Source organism: Delphinus delphis, chromosome X (assembly GCF_949987515.2).
Source record: "Delphinus delphis chromosome X, mDelDel1.2, whole genome shotgun sequence".
Classification (NCBI taxonomy): Eukaryota; Metazoa; Chordata; class Mammalia; order Artiodactyla; family Delphinidae; genus Delphinus; species Delphinus delphis.
The window spans coordinates 79,271,191-79,298,846 of record NC_082704.1 but is presented as its reverse complement, the minus strand read 5'-3'; the positions used below and the strand labels follow the sequence as shown (position 1 = coordinate 79,298,846).

Below are 27,656 nucleotides of genomic sequence, written 5' to 3'. Positions count from 1 at the left end.
GTTTATCTTCTCAATGAACCACCTTTTATTTCATAGATCTTCACTATTGTTTCCTTCATTTTGTTTACATTTATTTCTGATCTGATCTTCATGATTTCTTTCCTACTGCCAACTTTGGGGGTTTTTTTGTTCTTTCTCTAATTGCTTTAGGTATAAGGTTAGGTTGTGTATTTAAGATGTTTCTGGTTTCCTGAGGTAGGATTCTATTGCTATAATCTTCCCTCTTAGAACTGCTTTTGCTGCATCCCATAGGTTTTGGGTTGTCATGTTTTCATTGTAATTAGTTTCTAAGTATTTTTTTATTTCCTCCTTGATTTCTTCAGTTATCCCTTGGTTATTTAGTAATGTATTGTTTAGCCTCCATGTGTTTGTTTTTTTTAAAGATTTGTTCCTGTAATTGATATCTAGTTTCATAGTGGTGTAGTAGGAAAAGGTACTTGATACGATTTCATAAATTTTCATAAATTTACCAAGGCTTGATTTGTGACCCAGGATATGATCAATCATGGAGAATGTTCCATGAGCACTTGAGAAGAAACTGTATTGTGTCTTTTTTGGATGGAATCTCCTATAAATATCAATTAAGTCCATCTTCTTTAATGTATCATTTAAAGCTTGTGTTTCCTTATTTATTTTCCTGTTTTTTTTACACTATTTTGAATTTTATTTATTTTTTTATATGGCAGGTTCTTATTAGTTATCCATTTTATACATATTAGTGTATATTTGTCAATCCCAATCTCCCAGTGTGTCACACCAAACGCCCCCTCCCGCGACTTTGCCCCTTTGGTGTCCATACGTTTTTTCTCTACATCTCTGTCTCTATTTCTGCCCTGCAAACCGCTTCATCTGTAACATTTTTCTAGATCCCACATATATGCATTAATATACAATATTTGTTTTCCTCTTTCTGACTTACTTCACTCTGTATGTCAGTCTCTCGATCCATCTATGTCTCGGCAAGTGACCCAATTTTGTTCCTTTATATGGCTGAGTAATATTCCATTGTACATATCTACCACATCTTCTTTATCCATTCATCTGTCAATGGGCATTTAGGTTGCTTCCATGACCTGGCTATTGTAAATAGTGCTGCAATGAACATTAGGGTGCATGTGTCTTTTTGAATTATGATTTTCTCTGGGTATATGCTCAGTAGTGGGATTGCTGAGTCATATGGTAATTCTACTTTTAGTTTTTTAAGGAACCTCCATACTGTTCTCCATACTGACTGTATCGATTTACATTCCCACAGCAGTGCAAGAGGGTTCCCTTTTCTCCACACCCTCTCCAGCATTTGTTGTTTATAGATTTTCTGATGATGCCCATTCTAACTGGTGTGAGGTGATACCTAATGGTAGTTTTGATTTGCATTTCTCTAATAATTAGTGATGTTGAGAAGCTTATCATGAGCTTCTTGGCCATCTGTATGTCTTCTATGGACAAATGTCTATTTAGGGCTTCTGCCCAGTTTTGGATTGCATTGTTTGTTTTTTTAATATTGAGCTGCATGAGCTCTTTATACATTTTGGAGATTAATCCTTTGTCAGTTGATTCATTTGCAAATATTTCTTCCCATTCTGAGGGTTGTCTTTTCGTCTTGTTTGTAGCTTCCTTTGCTTTGGAAATGCTTTGAAGTTTCATTAGGTCTCATTTGTTTAGTTTTGGTTTTATTTCCATTACTCTGGAAGGTGGATCAAAAAAATCTTCCTGTGATTTTTGTCAAAGAGTATTCTTCCTATGTTTTGCTCTAAGAGTTTTATAATCTCCAGTCTTACATTTAAGTCTCCATTTCAGTTTGAATTTATTTTTGTGTATGGTGTTAGGGAGTGTTATTAATTTCATTCTTTTACATGTTGCTGTCCTGTTTTCCCAGCACCACTTATTGAAGAGACTGTCTTTTCTCCATTGTTAATCATTGCCTCCTTTGTCACAGATTAGTTGACCATAGGTAGCTGGGTTAATCTCTGGGCTTTCTATCCTGATCCTTTCATCTATTTCTGTTTCTCTGCCAATATCATATTGTCTTGATTACTGTAGCTTTGTGTTATAGTTATATTTCTGTTTTTCTGCCAATATCATGTTGTCTTGATTACTGTAGCTTTGTGGTATAGTCGGAAGTCAGGGAGTCTGATTCCTCCAGCTCCGTATTTTTCCCTCATGACTGCTTTAGATATTCAGGGTCTTCTGTGTCTCTATACATATTTTAAGATTTCTTGTTGTAGTTCTGTAAAAACTGCCACTGTTATTTTGATAGGATTGCATTGAATTTTGAGATTCCTTTGGGTAGTATAGTCATTTTCACAATGTTGATTCTTCTGATCCAAGAACATGGTATATCTCTTCATCTGTTTGTATCATCTTTAATTCCTTTTGTCAGTGTCTTATAGTTTTCTGCATACAGCTCTTTTGTCTCCTTAGGTAGGTTTATTCCTACGTTGTTTTTTTTTAACATCTTTATTGGGGTATAATTGCTTTACAATGGTGTGTTAGTTTCTGCTTTATAACAAAGTGAATCAGTTATACATACACATATGTTCCCATATCTCTTCCCTCTTGTGTCTCCGTCCCTCCCACCCTCCCTATCCCACCCCCCCAGGCAGTCACAAAGCACCAAGCCGATATCCCTGTGCAACGCTGCTGCTTCCACTAGCTATCTACCTTACGTTTGTTAGTGTATATATGTCCGTGCCTCTCTCTCGCCCTGTCACAGCTCACCCATCCCCCTCCCCATATCCTCAAGTCCATTCTCCAGTAGGTCTGTGTCTTTATTCCCATCTTACTCCTAGGTTCTTTATGACATTTCTTTTCTTAAATTCCATACATATGTGTTAGCATACGGTATTTGTCGTTTTCTTTCTGACTTACTTCACTCTGTATGACAGACTCTAGGTCTATCCAACTCATTACAAATAGCTCAATTTCATTTCTTTTTATGGCTGAGTAATATTCCATTGTATATATGTGCCACATCTTCTTTATCCATTCATCCGATGATGGGCACTTAGGTTGTTTCCATCTCCGGGCTATTGTAAATAGAGCTGCAATGAATATTTTGGTATATGACCCTTTTTGAATTTTGGTTTTCTCAGGGTATATGCCCAGTAGTGGGACTGCTGGGTCATATGGTAGTTCTATTTGTAGTTTTTTAAGGAACCTACATACTGTTCTCCATAGTGGCTGAACGAATTCACATTCCCACCAGCAGGGCAAGAGTGTTCCCTTTTCTCCACACCCTCTCCAGCATTTATGGTTTCTAGATTTTTTGATAATGGCCATTCTGACTGGTGTGAGATGATATCTCATTGTAGTTTTGATTTGCATTTCTCTAATGATTAATGATGTTGAGCATTCTTTCATGTGTTTGTTGGCAGTCTGTATATCTTCTTTGGAGAAATGTCTATTTAGGTCTTCTGCCCATTTTTGGATTGGGTTGTTTGTTTTTTTGTTATTGAGCTCCATGAGCTGCTTGTAAATTTTGGAAATTAATCCTTTGTCAGTTGCTTCATTTGCAAATATTTTCTACCATTCTGAGGGTTGTTTTTTGGTCTTGTTTATGGTTTCCTTTGCTGTGCAAAAGCTTTGAAGTTTCATTAGGTCCCTATTGTTTATTTTTGTTTTTATATCCATTTCTCTAGGAGGTGGGTCAAAAAGGATCTTCCTGTGATTTATGTCATAGAGTGTTCTGCCTATGTTTTCCTCTAAGAGTTTGATAGTTTCTGGCCTTACATTTAGGTCTTTAATTCATTTTGAGCTTATTTTTGTGTATGGTGTTAGGGAGTGATGTAATCTCATACTTTTACATGTACCTGTCCAGTTTTCCCAGCACCACTTATTGAAGAGGCTGTCCTTTCTCCACTCTACATTCCTGCCACCTTTATCAAAGATAAGGTGTCCATATGTGCGTGGGTTTATCTATGGACTTTCTATCCTGTTCCATTGATATATCTTTCTGTTTTTGTGCCAGTACCATACTGTCTTGAGTACTGTAGATTTCTAGTATAGTCTGAAGTCAGGGAGCCTGATTCCTCCAGCTCCATTTTTCATTCTCAAGATTGCTTTGGCTATTCGGGGTCTTTTGTGTTTCCATAAAAATTGTGCTATTTTTTGTTCTAGTTCTGTGAAAAATGCCAGTGGTAGTTTGATAGGGATTGCATTGAATCTGTAGATCGCTTTGGGTAGTAGAGTCATTTTCACAATGTTGATTCCTCCAATCCAAGGACATGGTATATCTCTCCATCTATTTGTGTCATCTTTCATTTCTCTCATCAGCATCTTATAATTTTCTGCATACAGGTCTTTTGTCTCCTTGGGTAGGTTTATTCCTAGATATTTTATTCTTTTCGTTGCAATGGTAAATGGGAGTGTTTCCCCAATTTCTCTTTCATATTTTACATCATTAGTGTATAGGAATGCCAGAGAATTCTGTGTATAAATTTGGTATCCTGCAACTTTACCAAATTCATTGCTTAGCTCTAGTAGTTTTCTGTTGGCATCTTTAGGATTCTCCATGTATAGTATCATGTCATCTGCAAACAGTGACAGTTTAATTCTTCTTTTCTAATTTGTATTCCTTTTATTTCTTTTTCATCTCTGATTGCCATGGCTACGACTGCCAAAACTATGTTGAATAACAGTGGTGAGAGTGAAAATTATTGTCTTGTTCCTGATCTAAGAGGAAATGCTTTCAGTTTTTCACCATTGAGAATGATTTTGCTGTGAATCTGTTGTATATGGCCTTTATTATGTCGAAGTAGGTTACCTAATGCCCCCTTGTTGTAGAGTTTTTATCATCAGTGCATGTTGAATTTTGTCCAAAGCTTTTTCTGCATCTATTGAGATGATCATAATGGTTTTTCTTCTTCAGTTTGTTAATATGGTGTATCACATCGATTGAAATGCGTATATTGAAGAATTCTTGCATCGCTGGGATAAATGCCACTTGACCATAGTATATGACCCTTTTAATGTGTTGTTGGATTCTGTTTCCTAGTGTTTTGTTGAGAATTTTGCATCTATATTCAACAGTATATTGGTCTGTAATTTTCTTTTGTTGTAGTGTCTTTCTCTGCTTTTGGTATCACGGTGATGGTGACCACATAGAATGAGATTCAGAGTGTTCCTACATCTGCAATATTTTGGAAGAGTTAGAGAAGGATGGGTTTTAGCTCTTCTCTAAATATGTGATAGCATTCTCCTGTGAAGTCATGCAGTCCTGGACTTTTGTTTGTTGTAAGATTTTTAATCCCAGTTTCAATTTCATTACTTTTGATTGGTCTTTTCTTATTTTCTATTTCTCCTTATTTTTTTCTACATCTTTATTGGAGTATAATTACTTTACAATGGTGTGGTAGTTTCTGCTTTTTTTTTTTAAACATCTTTATTGGGGTATAATTGCTTTACAATGGTGTGTTAGTTTCTGCTTTATAACAAAGTGAATCACTTATACATATACATATGTTCCCATATGTCTTCCCTCTTGCGTCTCCCTCCCTCCCACCCTCCTTATCCCACCCCTCCAGGCGGTCACAAAGCACAGAGCTGATCTCCCTGTGCTATGCAGCTGCTTCCCACTAGCTATCCACCTTACGTTTGGTAGTTTATATATGTCCATGCCTCTTTCTCACATTGTCACAGTTTGCTCTTCCCCCACCCTATAACCTCAAGTCCATTCTCTAGTAGGTCTCTATCTTTATTCCTGTCTTACCCCTAGGTTCTTCATAACATTTTTTTCTTAAATTCTACATATATGTGTTAGCATACGGTATTTGTCTTTCTCTTTCTGACTTACTTCACTCTGTATGACAGACTCTAGGTCTATCCACCTCATTACAAATAACTCAATTTCATTACTTTTTATGGCTGAGTAATATTCCATTCTATACATGTGCCACATCTTCTTTATCCATTCATCCGATGATGAACACTTAGGTTGTTTCCATCTCCGGGCTATTGTAAATAGAGCTACAATGAATATTTTGGTACATGACTCTTTTTGAATTACGGTTTTCTCAGGGTATATGCCCATTAGTGGGATTGCTGGGTCATATGGTAGTTCTATTTGTAGTTTTTTTTTTGTTTGTTTGTTTTTTTGCCGTACGCGGGCCTCTCAGTGTTGTGGCCTCTCCCGCTGCGGAGCACAGGCTCCGGACGCGCAGACCCAGCGGCCATGGCTCACGGGCCCAGCTGCTCTGCGGCACGTGGGATCCTCCCAGACGGGGGCATGAACCCGTGTCCCCTGCATCGGCAGGCGGACTCTCAACCACTGCGCCACCAGGGAGGCCCCTATTTGTAGTTTTTTAAGGAACTTCCATACTCTTCTCCATAGTGGCTGTACCAATTCACATTCCCACCAGCAGTGGAGGAGTGTTCCCTTTCCTTCACACCCTCTCCAGCATTTATTGTTTCTAGATTTTTTGATGCTGGCCATTGTGACTAGTGTGAGATGATATCTCATTGTAGTTTTCTTTTCTTTTTTTTTGCGGTATGCGGGCCTCCCACTGTTGTGGCCTCTCCAGTTGTGGAGCACAGGATCCAGACGCACAGGCTCAGTGGCCATGGCTCATGGGCCCAGCGGCCATGGCTCATGGGCCCAGCTGCTCCGGGGCATGTGGGGTCTTCCCGGACCAAGGAACGAACCCATGTCCCCTGCATCGGCAGGAGGACTCTCAACCACTGCGCCACCAGGGAAGGCCCTCATTGTACTTTTGATTTGCATTTCTCTAATGATTAATGACTTTGAGCATTCTTTCATGTGTTTGTTGGCAGTCTATATATCCTCTTTGGAGAGATGTCTATGTAGGTCTTGTGCCCAGTATTTGAATGGGTTGTTTGTTTCTTTGTTATTGAGCTGCATGAGCTGCTTGTAAAGTTTGGAGATTAATCCTTTGTCAGTTGCCTCATTGGCAAATATATTCTCTCATTCTGAGGGTAATCTTTTAGTCTTGTTTATGGTTTCATTTGTTGTGCAAATCTTTGAAGTTTCATTAGGTCCCATTTGTTTATTTTTGTTTTTATTTCCATTTCTCTAGGAGGTGGGTCAAAAAGGATCTTGCTGTGATTTATGTCATAGAATGTTCTGCCTATGTTTTCCTCTAAGACTTTGATAGTTTCTGGCCTTACATTTAGGTCTTTAATTCATTTTGAGTTTATTTTTGTGTATGGTGTTAGGGAGTGATGTAATCTCATACTTTTACATGTACCTCTCCAGATTTCCCAACAAAAATTATTGAAGAGGCTGTCCTTTCTCCACTCTACATTCCTGCCTCCTTTATCAAAAATAAGGTAACCATATGTGCATGGGTTTATCTCTGTGTTTTCTAACCTGTTCCATTGATATATCTTTCTATTTTTGTGCCAGTACCATACTGTCTTCATTACTGTAGCTTTGTAGTATACGCTAAAGTCAGGGAGCCTGATTCCTCCAGCTCTGTTTTTCATTCTCAAGATTGCTTTGGCTATTCGGGGTCTTTTGTGTTTCCATACAAATTGTGAAATTTTTTATTCTACTTCTGTGAAAAATGCCAGTGGTAGTTTGATGGGGATTGCATTGAATCTGTAGATTGTTTTGGGTAGTAGAGTCCTTTTCACAATGTTGATTTTTCCAATCCAAGAACATGGTATATCTCTCCATCTATTTCTCTCACCTTTAATTTCTTTCATCAGTGTCTTATAATATTCTGCATACAGGTCTTTTGTCTCCTTAGGTAGGTTTATTTCTGGATATTTTGTTCTTTTCATTGCAATGGTAACTGGAGTGTTTTCTTAATTTCACTTTCAGATATTTCATCATTAGTGTATAACAATGCCAGAGATTTCTGTGCATTAATTGTGTATCCTGCTACTTTACCAAATTCATTGATTAGCTCTGGTAGTTTTCTGGTAGCCTGTTTAGGATTCTCTATGTATAGTATCATGTCATCTGCAAACGGTGACAGCTTTACTTCTGCTTTTCCGATTGGATTCCTTTTATTTCTTTGTCTCTCTGATTACTGTGGATAAAACTTCCAAAACTATGTTGAATAAGAGTGGTGAGAGTGGGCAACCTTGTCTTGTTCCTGATCTTGGTAGAAATGCTTTCAGTTTTTCACCATTGAGGATGATGTTTGCTGTGGGTTTGTCATATATGGCCTTTATTATGTTGAGGAAAGTTCTCTCTATACCTATTTTCTGCAGGGTTTTTATCATAAATGGGTGTTGAATTTTGTCGAAAGCTTTCTCTGCATCTATTGAGTTGATCATATGGCTTTCTCCTTCAATTTGTTACTATGGTTTATCACATTGATTGATTTGCGTATATTGAGGAATCCTTGCATTCCTGGAATAAACCCCACTTGACCATGGTGTATTATCCTTTTAATGTGCTGTTGGATTCTGTCTGCTAGTATTTTGTTGAGGATTTTTGCATCTATGTTCATCACTGATATTGGCCTGTAGTGTTCTTTCTTTGTGACATCATTGTCTGGTTTTGGTATCAGGGTGATGCTGGCCTCGTAGAATGAATTTGGGACTGTTCATCCCTCTGCTATATTTTGGAAGAGTTTGAGAAGGATAGATGTTAGCTCTTCTCCAAATATTTGATAGAATTCGCCTGTGAAGCCACCTGGTCCTAGGCTTTTGTTTGTTGGAAGATTTTTAATCACAGTTAAAATTTTAGTGCTTGTGATTGGTCTGTTCATATTTTCTATTTCTTCCTGTTCAGCCTTGGCAGGTTGTGCATTTCTAAGAATTTGTCCATTTCTTCCAGTATTTCCATTTTATTGGCATAGAGTTGCTTGTAGTAATCTCTCATGATCTTTGTATTTCTGCAGTGTCAGTTGTTACTTCTCCTTTTTCATTTCTAATTCTATTGATTTGGGTCTTCTCCCTTTTTTTTCTAGATGAGTCTGGCTAATGGTTTATCTATTTTTTTTTATATTCTCAAAGAACCAGATTTTAGATTTATTGCTCTTTGCTATCATTTCCTTCATTTCTTTTTCATGTATTTCTGGTTAGATTTTAATGATTTCTTTCCTTCTGCTAAATTTGGGGATTTTTGTTCTTCTTTCTCTAATTGCCTTAGGTGCAAGGTTAGGTTGTTTATTCAAAATGTTTCCTGTTTCTTAAGGTGGACTTGTATTGCTATAAATTTTCCTCTTAGAACTGCTTTTGTTGCATCCCGTAGGTTTCAGGTTGTCGTGTCTCCATTGTCATACGTTTCTAGGTATTGTTTGATTTCCTCTTTGATTTCTTCAGGGATCACTTCGTTATTAAGTAGTGTATTGTTTAGACTCCATGTGTTTGTATTTTTTACAGACCTTTTCCTGTAATTGATATCTAGTCTCTTAGCGTTGTGGTCAGAAAAGATACTTGATACAATTTCAATTTTATTAAATTTACCAAGGCTTGATTTGTGACCCAAGATATGATCTATCCTGGAGAATGTTCCATGAGCACTAGAGAAAAATGTGTATTCTGTTGTGTTTGGATGGAATGTCCTATAAATATCAATTAAGTCCATCTTGTTTAATGTATCATTTAAAGCTTGTGTTTCCTTATTTATTTCCTTTTTTTGATGATCTGTTCATTGGTGAAAATGGGGTGTTAAAGTCCCCTACTATGATTGTGTTACTATCGATTTCCCCTTTTATGGCTGTTAGTATTTGCCTTATGTGTTGAGGGGCTCCTATGTTGGGTGCATAAATATTTACAATTATTTTATCTTCTTATTTGATCAAACCCTTGATCATTATGTAGTGTCCTTCTTTGTCTCTTCTAATGCTCTTTATTTTAATGTCTATTTTGTATGATATGAGAATTGCTACTACAGCTTTCTTTTAGTTTCCATTTGCATGGAAAATCTTTTTCCATCCCCTTACTTTCAGTCTGTGTGTGTCTCTAGGTCTGTAGTGGGTCTCTTGTAGACAGCATCTATATAGGTATTGTTTTTGTATACATTCAGCAAATCTGTGTCTTTTGGTGGGAGCATTTAGTCCATTTACATTTAAGGTAATTATCGATATGTATGTTCCTATTCCCATTTTCTAAATTGTTTTGGGTTCATTATTGTAGGTCTTTTCCTTCTCTTGTGTTTCTTGCCTAGAGAAGTTCCTTTAGCATTTGTTGCAAAGCTGGTTTGGTAGTGCTGAACTCTGTCAGCTTTTGCTTGTCTGTAAAGGTTTTAATTTTTCCATCAAATCTGAATGAGATCCTTGCTGGGTAGAGTAATCTTGATTGCAGGTTTTTCTCGTTCATCACTTTAAATATGTCCTGGCAGTCCCTTCTGGCTTGCAGAGTTTCTGCTGAAAGATCAGCTGTTAGTCTTATGGGGATTCCCTTGTGTGTTATTTGTTGTTTTTCCCTTGCTGCTTTTAATATGTTTTCTTTGTATTTAATTTTTGACAGTTTGATTAATATGTGTCTTGGCATATTTCTCCTTGAATTTATCCTGTATGGGACTCTCTGTGCTTCCTGGACTTGATTAACTATTTCCTTTCCCATATTAGGGAAGTTTTCAACTATAATCTCTTCAAATATTTTCTCAGTCCCTTTCTTTTTCTCTTCTTCTTCTGGAACCCCTATAATTCGAATATTGGTGCGTTTCATGTTGTCCCCAAAGGTCTCTGAGACTGTCCTCAGTTCGTTTCATTCCTTTTTCTTTATTCTGCTCTGCAGTAGTTATTTCCACTATTTTATCTTCCAGGTCACTTATCCGTTCTTCTGCCTCAGTTATTCTGCTACTGGTCCCATCTAGAGTATTTTTAATTTCATTTATTGTGTTGTTCATCATTGTTTGTTTCATGTTCAGTTCTTCTAGGTCCTTGTTAAATATTTCTTGCCATTTGTCTGTTCTATTTCCGAGATTTTGGATCATCTTTACTATCATTATTCTGAATTCTTTTTCTGGTAGACTGCCTATTTCCTCTTCATTTGTTAAGTCCGGTGAGATTTTATCTTGCTCCTTCATCTGTGGTGTGTTTTTCTGCCTTCTCATTTTGCTTATCTTACTGTTTTTGGCGTCTCCTTTTTGCAGGCTGCAGGTACATAGTTCCCGTTGTTTTTGGTGTCTGTCCCCAGTGGCTAAGGTTGGTTCAGTGGGTTGTGTAGGCTTCCTGGTGGAGGGCAGTAGTGCCTGTGTTCTGGTGGATGAGGCTGGATCTCGTCTTTCTGGTGGGCAGGTCCACCACTGGTGGTGTGTTTGGGGTGTCTATGGACTTATTATGATTTTAGGAAGGCTCTCTACTAATGGGTAGGATTGTGTTCCTGTTTTGCTAGTTGTTTGGCATAGGGTGTGCAGCACTGTAGCTTGCTGTTCGTTGAGTGAAGCTGGGTGCTGGCGTTAAGATGGAGATCTCTGGGAGATTTTCACCGTTTGATATTATGTGGAGCTTGGAGGTCTCTTTTTGACCAGTTTCCTGAAGTTGGCTCTCCCACCTCAGAGGCACAGCACTGACTCCTGCCTGCAGCCCCAAGAGCCTTTCATCCACGCAGCTCAGAGTAAAAGGAAGAAAAAGTAGAAAGAAAGCATTAGTAGAAGTACAAAGAAAGAATGAAAGAACAGAGAAAGAAAGAAAGGAAGGAAGGAAGGAAGGAAGAAAGAAAGAAAGAAGAAAAGAAGGAGAGAAAGAAAGGAGGGAGGGAGAGAGGGAGGGACGTAGGGAGGAAGGAAGAAAGGAAGAAAGGCAGGAAGGAAGGAAAAAGGAAAGAAAGAAAAAAGATAAAGTAAAATAAAACAAAGTAAAATATAATAAAATTATTAAAATAAATAAATAATTATTAAGGAAAAAAATTAAAAATGGACTGATAGAACCCTAGGACAAATGGTAGAAGCAAAGCTATACAGACAAAATCTCATACAGAAGCATAAACATACACACTCACGAAAAGAGGAAAAGGGGAAAAAGTCATAAATCTTGCTCTCAAAGTCCGCCTCCTCAATTTGGGATGATTCGTTGTCTAAAGGTGGGAAGGAAGGAAAGAAAGAAGGAAAGAAAGAAGATAAAGTAAAATAAAGTTATTAAAATAAAAAATAATTATTATGAAAAAAATTTTTTTAAAAAGACGGATAGAACCATAGGACAATTGGTGGAAGCAAAGCTATACAGACAAAATCTCACACAGAAGCATACACACTCACAAAGAGAGGAAAAGGGGAAAAAATCATAAATCTTGCTCTCAAACTCCACCTCCTCAATTTGGGATGATTCGTTGTCAATTCATGTATTCCACAGATGCAGGATACATCAAGTTGATTGTGGAGCTTTAATCCGCTGCTTTTGAGGCTTCTGGGAGAGTTTTCCCTTTCTCTTCTTTGTTCTTACAGCTCCCAGAGGCTCAGGTTTGGATTTGGCCCTGCCTCTGCGTGTAGGTCGCCAGAGGGCATCTTTTTTTCGCTCAGACAGGACGGGATTAAAGGAGCCGCTGATTCCGGGGCTCTGGCTCACTCAGGCCGGGGGAAGCGTGGGGCACGGAGTGCGGGGCGAGCCTGCGGCAGCGGAGACCAGAATTCCATTGCACCAGCCTGAGGCGCGCCATGCATTCCCCTGGGGAAGTTGTTCCTGGATCCCGGGACCCTGGCAGTGGCTGGCTGCAGACTCCCAGGGAGGTGTGGATAGTGACCTGTGCTCGCACACAGGCTTCTTGGTGGCAGCAGCAGCAGCCCTAGCGTTTCCTGCCCATCTCTGTGGTCCGCGCTTTTAGCCACGGCTTGCACCGGTCTCTGGAGCTCCTTTAAGCAGCGTTCTTAATCCCCTGTCCTCACGCACCAGGAAACAAAGAGGGAAGAAAAAGTCTCTTGCCTCTTCGGCAGCTCCAGACCTTTTCCCGGACTCCCTCCTGGCTATCCGTGGTGCACTAACCCCTTCAGGCTGTGTTCACACAGCCAACACCAGTCCTCTCCCTGTGCTCCAACCGAAGCCCGAGCCTCAGCTCGCAGCCCTGCCCGCCCCACCGGGTGAGCAGACTAGCCTCTTGGGCTGGTGAGTGCCAGTCAGTACTGATCCTCTGTGCGGGAATCTCCCCGCTTTGCCCTCCGCACCCCGGTTGCTGTGCTGTCCTCCGTGGCTCTGAAGCTACCCCCTCTGCCACCTGCAGCCTCCGCCCGTGAAGGGGCTTCCTAGTGTGTGGAAACCTTTCCTCCTTCACAGCTCCCTCCCACTGGTGCAGGTTCCGTCCCTATTCTTTTGTCTTTGTTTTTTCTTTTGTCTTTTGCCCTACCCAGGTACATGGGGAGTTTCTTTCCTTTTGGGAGGTCTGAGGTTTTCTGCCAGCGTTCAGTAGGTGTTCTGTAGGAGTTGTTCCACGTGTAGATGTATTTCTGGTGTATCTGTGGGGAGGAAGGTGTCTTACTCCGCGTCTTACTCTTCCGCCATCTTCCCCTCTGGTTCTAATTCTTCTTAATTCAGTCTTGGAAGGTTATACCTTTCTAAGAATTTCTCCATTTTTTTCCAGGTTGTGCATTTTATTGGCATAGAGTTGCTTGTAGTAGTCTCTTACGATGCTTTGTATTTCTGCAGTGTCTGTTGTAACTTCTCCATTTTCATTTCTAATTTTATTGGAGTCCTCTCCCTCATTTTCTAGATAAGTCTGGATAATGGTTTATCAATTTTGTTTATCTTCTCAGGGAACCTGCTTTTAGTTTTATTCATCTGTGCTATTGTTTTCTTTGTTTCTATTTCATTAATTTTTGCTCTGATCTTTATGATTTCTTTCCTTTTACTAACTTTGAGCTTTGTTTGCTCTTCTTTCTCTAGTTCCTTTTGGTGTAAGGTTAGATTTTTTGAGATTTTTCTTCTTTGCAGAGGAAGCCGTGTATTATTATAAACTTCCCTCTTAGAACTGCTTTTGCTGCATTCCAAAGGTTTTGAGTCATCATGTTTTCATGGTCGTTTTTTTCTTGGTATTTTTTTATTTCCTCTTTGATTTCTTCAGTGATCTCCTGGTTATTTAGTAGTGTATTATTTTGCCTCTATGTGTTTTTATGTTTTACACAATTTTTCCTGTGATTGATATCTAGTCTCATAGCATTGTGGTCGGGGAAGATAGTTAATATGATTTCAATTGTCTTAAATTTACCAAGGCTTACCCTAGATATGATGTATCCTGGAGAATATTCCATGAACACTTGACCATAAAGTGTATTCTGTTGTTTTCGGATGGAATGTCCTATAAATATCAATTAAGTCCATCTTGTTTAATGTATCATTTAAAGCTTGGGTTTCCTTATTTACTTTCATTTTGGATGATCAGTCCATTGGTGAAAGTGGCGTGTTAAAGTCCCCTACTATAATTGTGTTACTGTCAAGTTCCCCTTTTAAGGCTGTTAGCATTTGCCTTATATATGTTGGGTGCATAAGTATTTACAATTGTTATATCTTCTTCTTGGATTGATCCCTTGATCATTATGTAGTGTCCTTCTTTGTTTCTTGTAATTGTCTGTATTTTAAAGTCTATTTTGTCTGATATGAGAATAGCTACTCCAGCTTTGTTTTTTTTGTTTTGTTGTTTTGTTGTTTTTTTTGGTACACAGGCCTCTCACTGTTGTGGTCTCTCCCATTGCAGAGGACAGGCTCCAGACTCACAGGCTCAGCGGCCATGGTTCACGGGCCCAGCTGCTCCATGGCATGTGGGATCTTCCCAGACCAGGGCAGGAACTCATGTCCCCTGCATCGGCAGGTGGACTCTCAACCACTGTGCCACCAGGGAAGCCCTCCAGCTTTGTTTTGATTTCCATTTCCATGGAATATCTTTTTCCATCCCCTCAGTTTCAGTCTATATGTGTCCTTACGTCTGAAGTGAGTCTCTTGTGGACAACATGTATATGGGTCTTGTTTTTGTATCCATTTAGCCAGTCTATGTCTTTTGGTGGAGCATTTAAACCATTTGCATTTATGGTAGTTATCAATATGTATGTTCCTATTAACATTTTCTTAATTGTTTTGGGTTTGTTATTGTAGGTCTTTTCCTTCTCTTGTGTTTCCTGCCTAGAGAAGTTCCTTTAGCATGTGTTGTAAAGCTGGTTTGGTGGTGATGAATTCTCTTCCCTTTTGCTTGTCTGTAAAGCTTTTACTTTCTCCATCAAATCTGAATGAGATCCTTGCTGTTTAGTGTAATCTTGGTTGTAGGTTTTTCCCTTTCCTCACTTTAAATATGTCCTGCCACTCCCTTGTGTCTTGCAGAGTTTCTGCTGAAAGATCAGCTGTTAACCTTCTGGGGATTCTATTGTATGTTATTTGTTGTTTTCCCCTTGCTGCTTTTAATAGTTTTTCTTTGTATTTAATTTTTGATAGTTTGATTAATTTGTGTCTTGGTGTGTTTCTCCTTGGATTTATCCTATATGGGATTCTCTGTGCTTCCTGTACTTGATTGACCATTTCCTTTCCCATATTAAGGAAGTTTTCAACTATAATATGTTCAAATATTTTCTCGCACCCTTCCTTTCTTCTTCTTCATAGACCCCTATACTTTGAATGTTCGTGTGTTTAATGTTCTACCAGAGTCTCTGAGACTCAAATCTTTTCATTCTTTTTTCTTTATTCTGCTCTGTGGTAGTTTTTCCACTATATTATCTTCCAGGTCACTTAGCCATTCTTCTGCATCAGTTATTCTGCCATTGATTCCTTCTAGAGAATTTTTAATTTCATTTATTGTGTTGTTCATCATTGTTTGTTTGCTCTTTATTTCTTCTACATCTTTGTGAAACATTTTTTGTATTTTCTTGATTCTATTTCTGAGATTCTGGATCATCTTTACTATCATTACTCTGAATTCTTTTTCAGGTAGGCTGCCTATTTCCTCATATTTTTGGTGGGTGGGTTTTTATCTTCCTTCTTCATCTGCTGTGTGTTTCTCTGTCTTCTCATCTTACTTACTTACTGTGTTTTGAGTCTCCTTTTCACAGGCTGCATTTTCATAGTTCCCGTTGTTTTTGGTGTCTGGCCCCAGTGAATAATGTTGGTTCATTAGGTTGTGTAGGCTTCCTGGTAGAGGGAACTGGTGCCTGTGTTCTGTTGGCTGAGACTGGATCTTCTCTTTCTGGTGGGCAGGACCATGTCCGGTGGTGTGTTTTGGCATGTCTGTGACATTATTATGATTTTAGGCAGCCTCTCTGCTAATAGGTGGGGTTGTATTCCTGTCTTGCTAGTTGTTTGGCATAGGGTGTCCAGCACTGTAGATTGCTGGTCATTGAGTGGAGCTGGCTCTTAGTGTTGAGATGGCTATCTCTGGGAGATCTTTTGCTGTTTGATAGTACGTGGAGCCTGGAGGTCTCTGATGGACCAGTGTCCTGAACTCGGCTCTCCCACCTTCAGAGGCACAGGCCTGTCACCCAGATGGAGCACCAAGACCCTGTCAGCTACACGTCTCAGAAGAAAAGAGAAAATAATGAAAGAAAGAAAAATAAATAAAGTTATTAAAATAAAATTTATTTTAAATATTACAATTTAAACTCTTTAAAAGTTATGAAAAAAACGAAAGAAAGTAGAGAGCAACCAAACTGAAAAACAAATCCACCAATGATAACAAGCACTGAAAACTATACTAAAAAAAACAAAAATAAAAATGGACAGTCAGAACCCTTGTACAAATGGTAACAGCAAATCTATACAGACAAAATCACACCCAGAAACATACACATACATACTCACAACAAGAGAAAAAGGGAAAAAAATTATATATATATATATATATAAAGAAAAGAAAAGAAAGGAAGAGAACAACCAAATCAATAAACAAATCTACCAATGATAATAAACTCTAAATAATAAACTAAGATAAACATAAAACGAGAAACAAATTAGATGTAGAAAGCAAACCCAAAGTCTAAAGGTGATCCCAAAATCCACTGCCTCAATTTTAGGATGATTCGTTGTCTATTCAGGAATTCCAGAGATGCAGGGTACATCAAGTTGATTGTGGCAATTTAATCCACTACTCCTGAGTCTGCTGGGAGAAATTTCCCTTTCTCTTCTTTGTTTGCACCGCTGCTTGGGTTCAGCTTTGGATTTGACCCCGTCTCTGTATGTAGGTTGCCTGAGGGTGTCTTTTCTTCACTCAGACAGGACGAGGTTAAAGTAACAGCTGACTAGGGGGCTCTGGCTCACTCAGGCCGGGGCGGAGGGAGGGATACGGAATGTGGGACAAGCCTGCGTCAGCAGAGGCGGGGGTGTGAGCTTGCAACAGCCTGAGGCATGTCATGTGTTCTCCTGGGGAATTTGTCCCTGGATCACGGGACCCTGACAGTGGCGGACTGCACAGGCTCTCGGGAGGGGAGGTGTGGATAGTGACCTGTGCTTGCACACAGGCTTCCTGGTGGTTGCAGAAGCAGACTTAGCATTTCATGCCCATCTCTGGTGTCTGCACTGATAGCCACAGCTCGCACCTGTCTCCGGGGCTCATTTACACAGTGCTCTGAATCCCCTCTCCTCGCACACCCTGAAGCAATGGTCTCCTTTCTCATAGGCTGTTACAGACTTTTTCCTGGACTCCCTCCTGGCTAGCTGTGGCACACTAGCCCCCTTCAGGCTGTGTTCATGCAGCCAATCCCAGTTCTCTCCCTGAGATCTGATCTCTGAAGCTGGAGCCTCACCTCCCATTCCCCACCTGACCCAGTGGGCTTTCTCAGGCTGGTGAGTGCTGGTCGGCACTGATCATCTGTGTGGGAGTCTCTCTGCTTTGCCCTCTGCACCTTTATTGCTGCCCTTTCCTCCAAGGCTCTGAAACTTCCCTCTGCCACCTCCCTTCTCTGCCAGTGAAGGGGCTTCCTAGTGTGTGGAAACTTTTCATCCTGCACAGCTCCCTCCCAGAGGTGCAGGTCCCTTCCCTATTCTTTTGTCTCTGTTTTTTCTTTTGCCCTACACAGGTACATGGGGAGTTTCTTGCCTTTGGGGAGTCTGAGTTCTTCTGCCAGCATTCAGTAGGTATTTTATAGGAGTCGTTCCACATGTAGATGTATTTCTGATATATTTCTGGGGAGAAAGGTGATCTCCACGTCTTACTCCTCTGCCATCTTGAAGGTCACATGGATATTTTTTAGCTTAATATTTTGTTACTCTTTTCCATTTAATTGCACTTAGTACAGACAACATGGTTTACATGATACTGATTTTTAGTATATGTTGAGATTTGCTTTATGTTCTAGAGAACATGATGAATTTATAAGTGTTTCATGTGTGCCTGAAAATATTTTGTATATTCTAATTGTTTCATGTAGCATTCTATAAAAGTCCATTAAACTTGTTAATTGTATTGTTTGTCTTCTATATTACTGTTAATTCTGTTTGTCTGCTACATCTATCCATTATTGAGAGCAATTAAAAATCTCCCACTGTAATTGTAGATTTGTCAAATTCTTGTAGTTCTGTAAGTTTTTGCTTTATATATTCAAGGCTTTATTATGTGCATACTAGTCTAAAATAGATACACTTTTTATCTTTTATAGTGACTCATTTGACCTTTTTGAATTTAAAGTCTACTTTGATAGACTTTGTTTTGGATGATATTTCTGTTTTCTATCCTTTTACTTACTTAATTTCTTTATTTCCTTTCTTTTATTTTGCAGAGAATTTTTTGCCAAAAAAATTGAATGCATTGGTTTACTTCTGAATTTACCAGTAGGATTTATAATTAGAATTAAGGATAAACTTCATAGCTCCAAACATTATTTTCTTCACCAATTTTTTATTTTATGAAACTTCAACTCTTCAGGAACATCAAAAGCCATCCTTCATGTAGATACGTCTATTGTTTATTTTTCTACATATTTTTTCTCTTTGTAGATATATATATAGATATAGATAGATAGATAGATAGATAGATAGATAGATAGATAGATATACACTTTTTTTGCTGAACCTTTTGGAAGTAACTTGCAGCTATTGTGACACTTCAACCTTAAATACTTTGATGTGTATCTCTTAGGAGCGAGTGCATTACTATTATCACACTCAGAAAAATTCAACATTGATGCAATTATCTAATATACTATTCATGTCAAAGTTCTCCAGTTGTCCTAACAATATCCTTTATATCTTTTTATTTGTTTTGATCCAGGATCCAGTCAAGAATCATGCACCATATTTAGCTGTCATGCCCCTTTAGTCTTTTAAAATCTCGAATTGCACCTTCCCATCCTTTTCTTTTAATTTTTCATTACATTGGCATTTTGGATGAGTCCAGTCAGTTGTCCTACATTCATCCCACAATCCAAACTTGTCTGCTTTCCCAAGATTAATTTGAGCATTTTTAGTAAGAAGTCTACATAGGTGATGCTCTGTCCTTGCTATTGCATCACATCAAGAGGCACAAAATGCCATTTGGTCCCATTCATTATTGACGATGTTAAGTTTGTTGACCTTGTTTAAAGACTTTTTTAAGAGCAGTTTTAAGTTCACAAAAAAATTGAGAGGAAGGAACAGAGATTTCCCATATGCCCACTGCCCCTACACAGGCATAGCGCCTTCTCCATTATTAACATCTCGTACCAGATTTGTACATTTGTCACATTTGATGAACATACATTGACATATCATTATATTCCAAAGTCCATAGTTATATTTTTACTCTTGAACAATATACATTCTTGCTGTTATACATTCTATGAGTTCGCACAAATGTATAATGACATGTATTCATCATACAGAGTATTTTCAGTGCCTTTAATATCTTCTGTGCTCCACCTATTCATCCCACTGCCTCAACCCCTGGCAACCACTGATCTTTTTAGAGACTCCATGGTTTTACCTTTTCCAGAATGTCGTGTAGTTGGAATCATACATTATGTAGTCTTTTCAGATTGTCCTCTTTCCCTTAGTAATATGCATTTATGCTTCCTCCATGTCTTTTCATGACCTGATAGCTCATTTATTTTCAATGCTGAATAACATTCCATTGTCTGGATGTACCAGTTTATTTGTCCATTCATCTACTGAAGGCTGTATCCAAGTTTTGGCAAGTATGAATGAGGCTGCTATAAACTGCCATGTGCAGGTTTTTGTGTGGATATGAGTTTTCAACTCTTTTGGATAAACATCAAGAATCATGATTTTTTATATTTATAGTTATATTTATACATTTATTTCTTCTTTTATATGTACACATATATTTTTTGAAACATTAGACAATAAGTTGCCTCATGACTCAAAAACACTTCAGTATGTGTTTCCTAAAGACCTTATTTATTTTTTACCAATTATGCCAATAAATGTCCTTTAGGTAAAGAGAAAGAAAAGAAAATCTGGTCCAGGATCCACTCCAGAATCATATGTTGCATTTAGTTGTCATGTCTGTTTAATTTTCTTTAATCTGCAATAATTTCTTAGACTTTCTTTGTCTAAGAAAAAAATGTTTTTGAAGATATAACACAGTTATTTTATAGAATTTCCTTTGATTTCAGTTTTCCGAGCTTTCCTCATGGTTAGATTCAGCTTATGTACTTTTGTCAAGGAATACCACTGAAATGAGCTTTTTTTCTTCTCAGTGTTTTATATTAGGTGGTGCACAATGTCAAATTGTTCTTTAACTTTCAATTTCTTGTTACAGAATGCTGTTCAGGAGATGTCAGAATGTAAGGCTTTGATGCCCTTCAGTGACTTTATGAATAGCTATGTGGGTACTTTTTACTTTCTCCTTGGGAAATAGTCACACTTTTTTGGAAACAGGTGAAATTATAGTTTATAAATAGCATCGTATTCCTTGTCTACGTTTATAGAAGTGCTCAGCGTTAAAGGGAGTTCTCATGTCTATTCTGCCATAATATTTTCCTTCCTCAGAGCATTTATGTAGCCTGGCTGGTTGTCTGTCCATTTCTCTCTCCCAGAAGAGATTGTTTTTTCCATTTCTCTCTCCCAGAAGAGGTTAACTTGTTTTCTTTCTTTTTTTTTTTTAAGAGAAAGAAGGTTTATTCAGGGAGATACACACTCCATAGACAGAGTGTGGGCCATTTCAGAAGGCAAGAGGCCTCAAAATATGGGGTGGTCAGTTTTTATGGGCTGGGTAATTTCATAGGCTAATGAGTGGGAGGATTATTGCAACTATTTTGGCAAAGGGGCGGGGATTTCCAAGAATTGTGCCACTGCCCACTTTTTCACGTTTTATGGTCGGCCTCAGAACTGCCATGGCACCTGTGGGTGAGTCTTTTAGCATGCTAGTGTATTACAATGAGCATATAATGAGGCCCAAGGTCTACTGGAAGTTGAATCTTCCGCCATCTTGGACCTAGATGGTTCTAACCAGTTTATGTCGTATCCTCAAGGGCTGTGTCATTCTTTTAGAGGTTGTGCCATGCCTCCTTCTCTCTTGTTTCCTTCCCCCCTCAGAGATTTTACTCCCATAATCTTCTGGGAAGCAGAGGGGTGATGGTCTCTCTTCTGTAGCTGCTTGAGAGCTGACTAGAAGTGTTAACCCTGCCTGTCAGGGAATAAAACTCTCTGGATGCCTGATCTAGTGACCCCAGTGGCAGGATGGCTTCTTGTTTTGAGTCAGAGGGTAGTAAGGACTGGAATCCTGGAATCCTCATGTAGCCAACATCTTGATGTCAAACTGTTGTAACTGCTTCTGTAGCCTTCCTATGAATCTTCTTGAAGATGAAGCACTTTTTGCAACAGCATCAGTACAACAATAACTGTTTATAAATGACAAAAGACTAAAGCATGCGTGGTTAAACATCTGATTACAGTGAAATTGATAAAGAAGCTTGGTTACTGTTGTGACATACAACATTTTAAGATAACAACTACAACTATAGCATTATACCAGGACATATCCAAATTTCAGAAAATTTATATAATTTTTAGAATGTCTATATTAATGCCATTCATCCATACAGTGTATTTTAAGTAGGTTTATTGCTCATGTGATAATGTTCTCCATGTAATTTAACATACCAAATAATACTAGTTAAATATCTTTTGTTAAGATACCTCAGGGGCCCTCTAAAGCATCCCAAAGTTAGCTGGAAGTCAAAAGAAATTGAATTAAAATTTGTTACTTGGGAAGTTCGTGAAAAACTTTCAAAACACTTGGTCAAATAAGATCATAGGTCACTGTGAGACAATACTTATTCCTTAACCAAAGTTAAAAGAGATCTCAAAAGCAAATACAGATCACTTAAAGGCAAAGAAACTCATACAACCTGTTACTAAAAGCAGCATTTTAAGAAAACTTTGGAGGGAGAAACCAAATCCATTCTTGCCCCAGCCCACTCCCAACAAAATCCATTTACCCAACTAAGTTTCCTTTTCCTTTTCCACAAACCTTTGACAACTTTTTGTATCTATGTTATTTTGTCCATTTTCTTTCCATTTAGGAGCAACCAGCTGTAGGACAAAAATTGCTCTTTTCCCTTAAGAGAATGTAATGCCCTTCCTCACACCTTCTTTTGTTTAAAATACACACCCTACATTCCTTAAGCAACCATAAACTGTGTTCTGCACCAGGACTTTGTAGATTGGTAAACATAAATACTAATGATTTCTAAAAACATATGCTTTCTTATAGAGAATAACTCAGGGTGGCACCAAATATATTTATCATTAGTGCTAAATACCTTTAGTTTCTCTGTTCAGTAATTTATATCTCAGTAACTTATTTTATTTGGGAATAACCTAGCTATTAAATAAACTTCCATCACTTAACTTAGAACAACTCTAAATATCGAGTAAATTTCCAAATATCTGGAGCGATTCTTTAATTTTTATTGTAGTATAGTTGATTTAAAATGTTGTGTTAGTTTCTGCTGTACAGCAAAATGGATCAGTTATATACATATACATATATCCATTCTTTTTTAGATTCTTTTCCCATATAGGTAATTACAGATTATTGAGTAGAGTTCCCTGTGCTATGCAATACGTCCTTCTTGGTTATCTATCTTATATATATTAGTGTGTATACGTCAATCCCAATCTCCAAATTTATCCCTTCCCCCATCCCCCTGGGTAACCATAAATTTGTTTTCTATATCTGGGACTCTATTTCTGTTTTGGAGGTAAGATCATTTGTACCATATTTTTAGATTCCACATATAAGCAATAGCATATGATATTTGTCTTTCTCTGTCTGACTTACTTCACTCATTATGACAATCTCTAGGTCCATCCATGTTGCTGCAAATGGCATTACTTCATTCCTTTTTATGGCTGAGTCATATTCCATTGTATATATGTACCACATCTTCTTTATCCATTCCTCTGTTGATGGACATTTATGTTGCTTCCATGTCCTGGCTATTCTAAATAGTGCTGTGGTGAACATCGGGATGCATGTATCTTTTTGAATTATGGTTTTCTCCAGAGATATGCCCAGAGTAGATGACTGGATCATAGGGTAACTATGTTTTAAGTTTTGTTCTCCATAGTGGCTGTACCAATTTACATTCCCACCAACAGTGTAGGAGGGTTCCCTTTTCTCCACACCCTGGAGAGATTCTTTTTAAGTACACATTCCTAAAACATAATTATTCCTAAAAAGTTCATCCAGATTGGGGAAGACAGCGGAAGAGTAAGACGTGGAGACCACCTTCCTCCCCACAGATACATCAGAAATACATCTTCACGTGGAATAACTCCTACAGAACACCTACTGAACACTGACAGAAAACCTCAGACCTCCCAAAAGGCAAGAAACTCCCCATGTACCTGGGTAGGGCAAAAGAAAAAAGAATAAACAGAGACAAAAGAATAGGGATGGGACCTGCACCAGTGGGACGGAGCTGTGAAGGAGGAAAGGTTTCCATACACTAGGAAGACCCTTCACGGGTGGAGACTGCAGGTGCTGGAGGGGGGAAGCTGAGGAGCTGTGGAGGAGAGCACAGCAACAGGTGTGTGGAGGGCAAAGCAGAGAGATTCCCGCACAGAGGATCAGTGCTGACCGGCACTCACCAGCCTGAGAGGCTTTTCTGCTCACCCGGCGGGGCGGGCAGGGACTGGGAGCTGAGGCTCGGGCTTCAGTCGGATCGCAGGGAGAGGACTGGGGTTGATGGCATGAACACTGCCTGAACGGGCTAGTGCGCCACACCTAGCCAGGAGGGAGTCTGGGAAAAAGTCTGGACCTGCTGAAGAGGCAAGAGACTTTTTCTTCCCTCTTTCCCGCTGCACGAGGAGAGGGTATTAAGAGCGCTGTTTAAAGGAGCTCCAGAGATGTGCGCGAGCGGCGGCTATCACCGCGGACCCCAGAGACGGGCATGAGACACTAAGGTTGCTGCTGCCACCACTAAGAATCCTGTGTGTGAGCACTGGTCACTATCCCCACTATCCCTCCCGGGAGCCTGTGGAGCCCGCCACTGCCAGGGTACCGGGATCCAGGGACAAGTTCCCCAGGAGAACGCACGGCGTGCCTCAGGCTGGTGCAATGTTACACTGGCCTCTGCTGCTGCAGGCTCATCCCACATTGTGCCCCTCCCTCCCTGCGGCCTCAGTGAGCCAGAGACCCCGAATCAGTGGCTCCTTTAACCCTGTCCTGAGTGAAGAACAGACGCCGTCTGGCGGCCTAAGCTTAACCCTGGGAGCTGTGCGAACAGGGAAGAGAAAGGGAAATCTCTACCAGCAGGCTCCGGTCCAGCGGATTAAATCTCCACAATCAACTGGATGTACTCTGCATCTGCGGAATACCTGAATACACAACGAATCATCCCAAATTAATGAGGTGGACTTTGAGAGCACGATTTATTATTGTTCCCCTTTTCCTCTTTTTGTGAGTGTGTAAGTGTATGATTCTGTGTGAGATTTTGTCTGTATACCTTTGCTTTCACCATTTGTCCTAGGGTTCTATCCGTCCGTGTTTTTGTTTTTAATTTTCAAAAAAAATTTTTCTAGGGCTTCCCTGGTGGCGCAGTGGTTGGGAGTCCGCCTGCCGATGCACGGTATGCGGGTTCATGCCCCCGTACAGAAAGATCCCACATTCCATGGAGCGGCTGGGACCGGGAGCCAAGGCCGCTGAGCCTGTGCGTCCAGACCCTGTGCTTCACAACAGGAGAGGCCACAGCAGTGAGAGGGCTGTGTACGGCAAAAAACAAACAAAAAAATTGCTTGATACTTATTTTTTATGTTAATTTATTTTATTTTGCCTTTATTTTATTTTCTTTTATCCCCTTTCTTGCTTTATTTCTACCTTTTCTCCCTTTTATTCTGAGCCATGTGGATGAAAGGCTCTTGGTGCTACAGCCAGGAGTCAGTGCTGTGCCTCTGTGGTGGGAGAGTCAACGTCAGGACACTGGTCCACAAGAGACCGCCCAGCTCCACGTAATATCAAATAGTGAAAATCTCCCAGAGATCTCCATCTCAGCATCAACACCCAGCTTCACTCAACGACCAGCAACTACAGTGCTGGACACTCTATGCCAAACAACTAGCAAGACAGAAAAACAAAACCACCCATTATCAGAGAGGCTGACTAAAATAATAATAAGTCCACAGACACCCCAAAACACACCACCAGACATGGACCTGCCCACCAGAAAGATAAGATCCAGCCTCATCCACCAGAACAAAGGCACTAGTCCTATCCACCAGGAAGCCTACACAACCCACTGAAACAACTTTAGCCATGGGGACAGACACAAAAAACGATGGGAATTACAAACCTGCAGCCTGAAAAAAGGAGACCTGAAACACAGTAAGATAAGCAAAATGAGAAGACAGAAGTATACACAGCAGTTGAAGGAGCAAGAAAAAAACCCAACAAACCTAGCTAATGAAGAGGAAATAGGCAGTCTACCTGCAAAAGAACTCAGAATAATGATAGTAAAGATGATCCAAAATCATGGAAATAGAAGAGACAAAATGCAAGAAACATTTAACAAGGACATAGAAGAAATAAAGATAAAACAAGCAATGATGAACAACACAATAAATGAAATTAAAAATACTCTAGAAGGGATCAGTAGCAGAATAACTGAGGGAGAAGAACAGATAAGTGACCTGGAAGATAAAATAGTGGAAATAACTACTGCACAGCAGAATAAAGGAAAAAGAAGGAAAAGAACTGAGGACAGTCTCAGAGACCTCTGGGACAACATTAAACACACCAACATTCGAATTATAGGGATTCCAGAAGAAGAAGACAAAAAGAAAGTGACTGAGAAAATATTTGAAGAGATTATAGTTGAAAACTTCCCTAATATGGGAAAGGAAATAGTTAATCAAGTCAAGGAAACACAGAGTCCCATACAGGATAAATCCAAGGAGAAACATGCCAAGAAACATATTAATCAAACTGTCAAAAATGAAATACAAAGAAAACATATTAAAAGCAGCAAGGGAAAAACAACAAATAACACACAAGGTAATCCCCATAAGGTTAACAGCTGATCTGTCAGCAGAAAATCTGCAAGCCAGAAGGGAGTGGCAGGATATATTTAAAGTGATGAAGGGCAAGAACCTACAACCAAGATTACTCTACCCATCAAGGATCTCATTCAGATTTGACAGAGAAATTAAAATCTTCAGAGACAAGCAAAAGCTGAGAGAGTTCAACACCACCAAACCAGCTTTACAATAAATACTAATGGATCTTCTCTACACAGGAAACACAAGAGAAGGAAAAGACTTACAATAATGAACCCAAAACAATAAAGAAAATGGGAATAGGAACATAGATATTGATAATTACCTTAAATGTAAATGGATTAAATGCTTCCACCAAAAGAAACAGACTGGATGAATGGATACAAAAACAAGACCCAAATATATGCTGTGGACAAGAGACCCACGTCGGACCTACAGACACACACAGATGGAAAGTGAGGGGATGGAAAAAGATATTCCATGCAAATGGAAACCAAAAGAAAGCTGGAGTAGCAATTCTCATATCAGAGCAGACAGACTTTAAAATAAAGAGTATTAGAAGAGACAAAGAAGGACACTACATAATGATCAACGGATCGATCCAAGAAGAAGATATAACAATTGTAAATATTTATGCATCCAACATAGGAGCACCTCAATACCTAAGGCAAATACTAACAGCCATAAAAGGGGAAATTGACAGTAACACATTCATAGTAGGGGACTTTAACATCCCACTTTCACCAATGGACAGATCATCCAAAATGGAAATAAATAAGGAAACACAAGCTTTAAATGATACATTAAACAAGATGGACTTAATGGATATTTATAGGACATTCCATCCAAAAACAACAGAATACACATTTTTCTCAAGTGCTCATGGAACATTCTCCAGGATAGATCATATCTTGGGTCACAAATCAAGCCTTGGTAAATTTAATAAAATTGAAATTGTATCAAGTATCTTTTTGGACCACAATGCAATGAGACTAGGTATCAATTAAAGGAAAAGATCTGTAAAAAATAAAAACACATGGAGGCTAAACTATACACTGCTTAACAAAGAAGTGATCACTGAAGAAATCAAGGAGGAAATCAAAACATACCTAGAAACAAATGACAATGGACACATGGTGACGCAAAACCTACGGGATGCAGCAAAAGCAGTTCTAAAAGGGAAGTTTATAGCAATACAATCCTACTGTAAGAAACAGGAGACATCTTGAATAAACAACCTAACATTGCACCTAAAGCAATTAGAGACAGAAGAACAAAAACCACCAAAGTTAGCAGAAGGAAAGAAATCATAATGATTAGACCAGAAATAAATGAGAAAGAAATGAAGGAAATGATAGCAAAGATCAATAAAACTAAAAACTGGTTCTTTGAGAAGATAAA

General features: G+C 39.0%; 1 protein-coding gene across 3 annotated transcripts in view; it reads left to right on the top strand.

The window, feature by feature from the left end:
• Positions 1–24,865, top strand: part of NBDY (negative regulator of P-body association) — a 35,236-nt gene extending 10,371 nt beyond the window's left edge. The window contains exon 3 of one of the 3 annotated variants that reach the window (XM_060002482.1): positions 24,786–24,865. The gene's annotated coding sequence lies outside the window, so the exon portion shown is untranslated. Of the gene's footprint in view, positions 1–6,518; positions 6,619–23,442; positions 23,503–24,785 lie in introns of those variants that run through there. The other 2 variants (XM_060002483.1, XM_060002484.1) reach the window with 2 other exon arrangements.
• The last annotated feature ends 2,791 nt before the right edge of the window (positions 24,866–27,656 follow it).